Source organism: Rana temporaria, chromosome 9 (genome assembly GCF_905171775.1).
Source record: "Rana temporaria chromosome 9, aRanTem1.1, whole genome shotgun sequence".
NCBI classification, from domain to species: Eukaryota; Metazoa; Chordata; class Amphibia; order Anura; family Ranidae; genus Rana; species Rana temporaria.
The window spans coordinates 144,008,629-144,014,628 of NC_053497.1; positions in this window are offsets into that span (position 1 = coordinate 144,008,629).

Here is a 6,000-nt window from a genome sequence, read left to right on the forward strand (position 1 = left end):
AGAATACTAAACCCCCCTCCCCGCCGCCGTATATCGCGAATCCGCCGCTGCCGCGTTAATCACCGTGTGGCGAACATTACAGGCACCTTTAGTTTGAATAGCTGTTTTGCCCGCCGCACCGTGTATAGACACTCCCCCTTGGACGGATCTGTCCAATCCCGAGCAAGGGGGAGTGTCCTTTACACGGCGTGTCAGGGAAAACAGCTATTCAAACGAAAGCTGCCTGTAATGTTCGCCGAACGGTGATTAACGCGGCGGAGGCATCATCATTAGGTATGGGGGACATGGCTGCATATGTTTGGGGACATGGCTGGATATATGTGGGGGGACATGGCTGCATATGTTTGGGGACATGGCTGGATATATGTGGGGGGACATGGCTGCATATATGTGGGGGGACATGGCTGCATTTGTGGGGGGACATGGCTGCATTTATGTGGGGGGACATGGCTGCAATATGTTTGGGGACATGGCTGGATATATGTGGGGGGACATGGCTGGATATATGTGGGGGGACATGGCTGGATATATGTGGGGGGGACATGGCTGGATATATGTGGGGGGACATGGCTGGATATATGTGGGGGGACATGGCTGGATATATGTGGGGGGACATGGCTGCATATATGTGGGGGACATGGCTGCATATATGTGGGGGACATTGCCTGCATATATGTGGGGGACATTGCCTGCATATATGTGGGGGACATGGCTGCATATATGGGGGGGACATGGCTGCATTTGTGGGGGGAACATGGCTGCATTTGTGGGGGGAACATGGCTGCATTTGTGGGGGGAACATGGCTGCATTTGTGGGGGGAACATGGCTGCATCTGTGGGGGACATGGCTGCATATGTGGGGGACATGGCTGCATCTGTGGGGGACATGGCTGCATATGTGCGGGACATGGCTGCATATGTGCGGGACATGGCTGCATAAGCCGCCGACTGTATCACTTGGCCCCGCCCCCCGGCGCGCCGCGTCATCCGCTGTGATTGACAGCAGCGCCAGCCAATGGCTGCGCTGCTATCAATCCGCCCAGCCTAGCCAATCAACGGCCAGGCTGGGAACCGAACAGGAGGACGAGAACGTGCACGGGACTTTCGAGGGGTGAGGCAAGTAAAACGGGGGGGGGGGCGGTGCATAGGATGCATTAAGGTAAAAAAACTTTTACCTTTGCAACCCCTTTAACTGTAGTTCCCAGTCCTGTAGAAGTGAAGCTGTCAGTTTATATTTAGACTTAAAACAAATAACTTTGCCTACCAGCAGCTACTATTTCATTAACCAAGAAGCCATTTCTTTATACTGAGGGCACCTTGCCACTAGGCCTCCCCATCTTTGATGGTAAACCCTGCTCCTAGGTGTCAGTAAGAGTGCTGTCCCTGCTTACTGACAAAGGAGAGATTAGGTTGGGCTCCATAATCAGAGAAGTCAGGCCCCCAGTGACACACAAAGATAATTTTACAGGAGTAGCCACCTTGTAGTGTCAGCTCTTAACCACTTCAATACCGGGCATTTTCACCCCCTTCCTGCCCAGGCCAATTTTCAGCTTTCAACACTGTCACACTTTGAATAATAATTGCGCGGTCGTGCGTCGTGGCTCCCAAACAAAATTAAGTCCTTTTTTCCCCACAAATAGAGCTTTCTTTTGGTGGTATTTGATAATCTCTGAGGTTTTTATTTTTTGCGCGATAAACAAAAAAATCGCGACAATTTAAAAAAAAAAAAACACACAATATTTTTTACTTTTTGCTATAATAAATATCCCAATTAAAAAAAAAAACGCAATAAGCGTTGATTGATTGCTTTGCGCAAAAGTTATAGCGCCTACATAGACTTATGACATTTATTTTTATATATATTCTAGTAATGGCGGCGATCTGCGATTTTTGTCAGGACTGCGATATTTTGTGACCGACAGATCGGACACTTTTGACACTATTTTGGGACCATTCACATTTATACAGCGATCAGTGCTATAAATATGCACTGATTACTGTATAAATGTGACTGGCAGGGAAGGAGTAAACACTAGGGGGCAATCAAGGGGTTAATGTATTCCCTGGGGAGTGATTCTTACTGTGGGGGGAGGGGACCCACAAGGGGAGGCGAACAATCGGTGTCCCTATGTAAAAGGGACACACCATCCATCTCCTCTCACTGACAGGACGTGGAGCTCTGTGTTTACAGTGAATGTTACCCTGCATTATATCTGCTCTCCCACAGTACACAGAACATGGAAATGGAATTATTTTAGTAATATAAACTGCTAAATACTTCTTTTCATCAGCAATATATATCAGTATTGTGACTTCTATCAGTGTCTGGTTAAAGCTTGTAGGAGGAGTTTTCATTCTCCTCTGACTGTCTTATGAGAATGCATGACTCCTGCCCTGTCTGGACAGTACTGATTGCCCCTGTGCTGATCACATGCACCCTTGCAAAAAATACACACCAAACTGAGCATGTGCACAGTGCCTCCAAGGCTCTGTGCCAACAGTAGGTGGATTGAGGACAGTAAAAGTAGGGGAGGATCAGAGAAGACAGGATAAAACAGCCTTTTTACACAATGTAGGATTAACCTTTTAGGTTCCACAGTGCGTATAACAAGCATGCTTTACTGCATGTACAGTCTTTTTACTGATTTTATTGTTGTGGGTCTATTAACACTAATCCAGCTTGTTCTGCATACTTTCAATGGACCAGCACAATAGCCAAGCAACTAGCATTTTTAGATGCAAGTCAGTAGCAGCTTTTTTTCTCACAACAGGTTTACTTTAACACACAAAGCACACAATGATATAGCAGTATACTCACCGTGATGTCTCTGCTTAAAGAGGAACTGCAGTCTGCTTACATAATTTGTAATAAAAACATCTTTGCCATTCTTAAGCTTCCCTGCAACCACTTTACATATTATTTTATATATACTGTGATTCTGTACTTGCCAAAATTTGCTGCAGAAATCTCCCTCCACCGAGACTGGCTGCAATCATTTTAACTGTGGGCAGCTGAAGTTGCTGCCTGTTCACGTCCTGGATTTACAAACAGAGGCACACCTCCAGCTTTGCAGCCCCCCTCCCTTCCTGGGGAACAGCACAGCACCGGCCGGCGACATGTCGTCCCAGTGTTACTTCTGGGTATCACGTCTCCGGAGCTGTGATTGGCCGGAGTCGCAATGACGTCACTCCCGCGCATTGCTTCAGTGCGCATGTGCCGATTACATTGGCACATGCAAATACAGGGGATATCTCCTAAACAGGGCTTTTTTTCTCAGAGAATAGGTGCAGGAACTCCCTCCTTCTGTCACCTCTTGTGTCCACCCCCTACCCACCTCCAAGCACCATTCTTGGTTCCACTCCCTACCCATCTCTGAGTACAGTTCCTTGGTTCCACCCCCTATTCACCTCAGAACACTATTCCTTGGTTCCACCCCCTACCCACCTCCCAGCACTATTTCTTGGCTCCACCCCCTACCCACCTCTGAGCACCATTCATTGGTTTCACCCCCTACCCACCTCCAAACACCATTCTTTGGTTCCAGCCCTCCCCACCTCTGAGCACTATTCCTTTTCTCCGCCCCTACCCACCTCCGAGCACCATTTCTTGGTTCCACCCCCTACCCACCTCCGAGCACCATTCCTTGGTTCCACTCCCTACCCACCTCCGAGCACCATTCCTTGGTTCCACTCCCTACCCATCTCGGAGCACCGTTCCTTGGTTCCACCCCCCACCCACCTCCAAGCACTATTCCTTGGTTCCACCCCCTACCCAACTCCAAGCACCATTCATTGGTTCCCCACCCACCTCTGAGCACCATTCCTTGGTTCCACTCCTTACCCACCTCCGAGCACCGTTCCTTGGTTCCACCCTCTACCCACCTCTGAGCACCATTACATACAGTCTGATCTGGAGGTGTCCGTTCCTGCTGAAAAAAGCCCTGCTCCTAAACCATTCAGGTTTAGGAGATATCCAGGGTAGCTACAGGAAAGCCTTACTATAGGCTTACCTGTAGCAAAAAGTGTGTTGTAAGGGTTTACAACGACATTAAAGCAGTATTAATCCCAAAAGCAAACATTTATTATATTGCATCTTACCAATTCTTAAACGTGATGGCTGCATTCATTTTCTATTTTAGGATCTCTCTCCTTTATTTTCATCTTGTGATCCAGTCAGTAAATATGCTGTTTTTCAACAGAACAAGCTCTCTTGCAGTTAGAGGGATGACACAAATCATCTACCAGTGCCAGGAATGCTTAAAAACTATCAGCTTTTTTTATTTCAATTTTTTATATAAAACCTTTATCCCAAAAAAGAAAATACTGGTTTGCTGTAACTAATTATAACGTTTTAGCTAGAGTTTAGCTTCAATGTGTTAGTGAATTTAAATCTGCTAGTACATCGAACACTTCCCTCCTCCCAGATTAAATTGTTGCTAAACCCAGGACCCTACATTTGCTATATCTGGTCTCCCATAGTAAACAGAACATGGAAATGTAAACAAACTGCTAAATTCCTTTTTCTCATCAGCAGTATTTGACAGTTATGTGACTTCTATCAGTGTCTGGTTAAAGGGATACTAAAGATTTATTTTTTATTTATTTTATAAATAACAAATATGTCATACTTTGCTGTGCAGCTTGTTTTGCACAGATTGGCCCCGAACATCCTCTTCTGGGGTTCCTCGACGGCTCTTCCCCGCATTAGTTAACCCTAGGAGAAGAGCTCTCTCGAGGGGGTTACCTTGCGGGCGCACTCCCGAGTCATACACTCAGCGTCCATAGTGTATGACTCAGCCCTACCCCCGCGTCATTGGAATATGATTAACCAATGGCTGCGCTGATATCAAACTATCCAATCAATGCCAGCACTCCGTGGAGGAGAGGATGCTGGGGATGCGCTGAGCGGGTGAACTAATTCAGGTAAGTAAAACGGGGGGGGGGGGGGGTGGCCGGTGATTTCCAGGTGTTTTTCACCTTAATGTATAGGATGCAGCTATGACTAAGCACTGTTTGTTAGTGTGAAACGCGTCAGCTCTTCTGTCCGTTCTGATCTGCTGTGGCATGTATTTTTGAATCAATTTTTTTTAATAAAGGAAAAAACATTTTTTGGAGTGTGGCTGTCCAGAATTCCTTCCCATTTGCATTGTTACATGCCAGCACCTGGGGCTTCTAATCTGTAGGAGAGGCTTTTACCTTCATTTGACCTGCCTGGAGCGGTGATATCCCTTTCTCTATAGGATGCAATAAGGCAAAAAAACACACATTTTTACAACCCCTTTAAAGCTTGTAGGAGGAGTTTTCATTCTCCTCTGTCTGTCCTATAAGGCTGCATGACCCCCAGACTTTCTGTCTGGACAGCGCCGATTGGCCCTGTGCTGATCACATGCTCCCACAAGAAAGAAAAAAAAAAATTTCTCTGGCAATACACACCGAAATGAGCATGTGCAGAGTGCCCAGAAGGCTCTGTTCTATCAGAAGATGGATTGGGGACAGTAAAGGATTTTTCATCCCGCCTGTCTTCTTCCCAGTAGCTGGTACCCTTGTGCTGATTGTTTTGTGCCTGTAAAATGGAAACTTGCTTTATGGCTTCACTGAAACAGTTTAAACAGAAGAACAATTCATGAATTTAGGCCTAAGCCTTAATAGCTACATATCAGCTTAGTCATGTTAATAAAAGTGCCTGCAATACATTTCTGCGCTCACCAATTAATCATCCACAGAAGGAACAAATGCCTCCCTATGGTGTGAGCTACACAGTAGCAGCAATTAACTGCACATAATTGCACACATCTTAAAGCGGTTCTCCACCCTAAAGTGAAGTCCCGCTGATCGGAACCCTCCCCCCCTCCGGTGTCACATTTGACACCTTTCAGGGGGAGGGGGGTGCAGATACCTGTCTAAAGACAGGTATTTGCACCCACTTCCGGCCCGGCATTCACGGGCAAAAGACGGGCATTGCCTCACATCCCATCGCCCCCCCATTGTGTGCTGGGAACA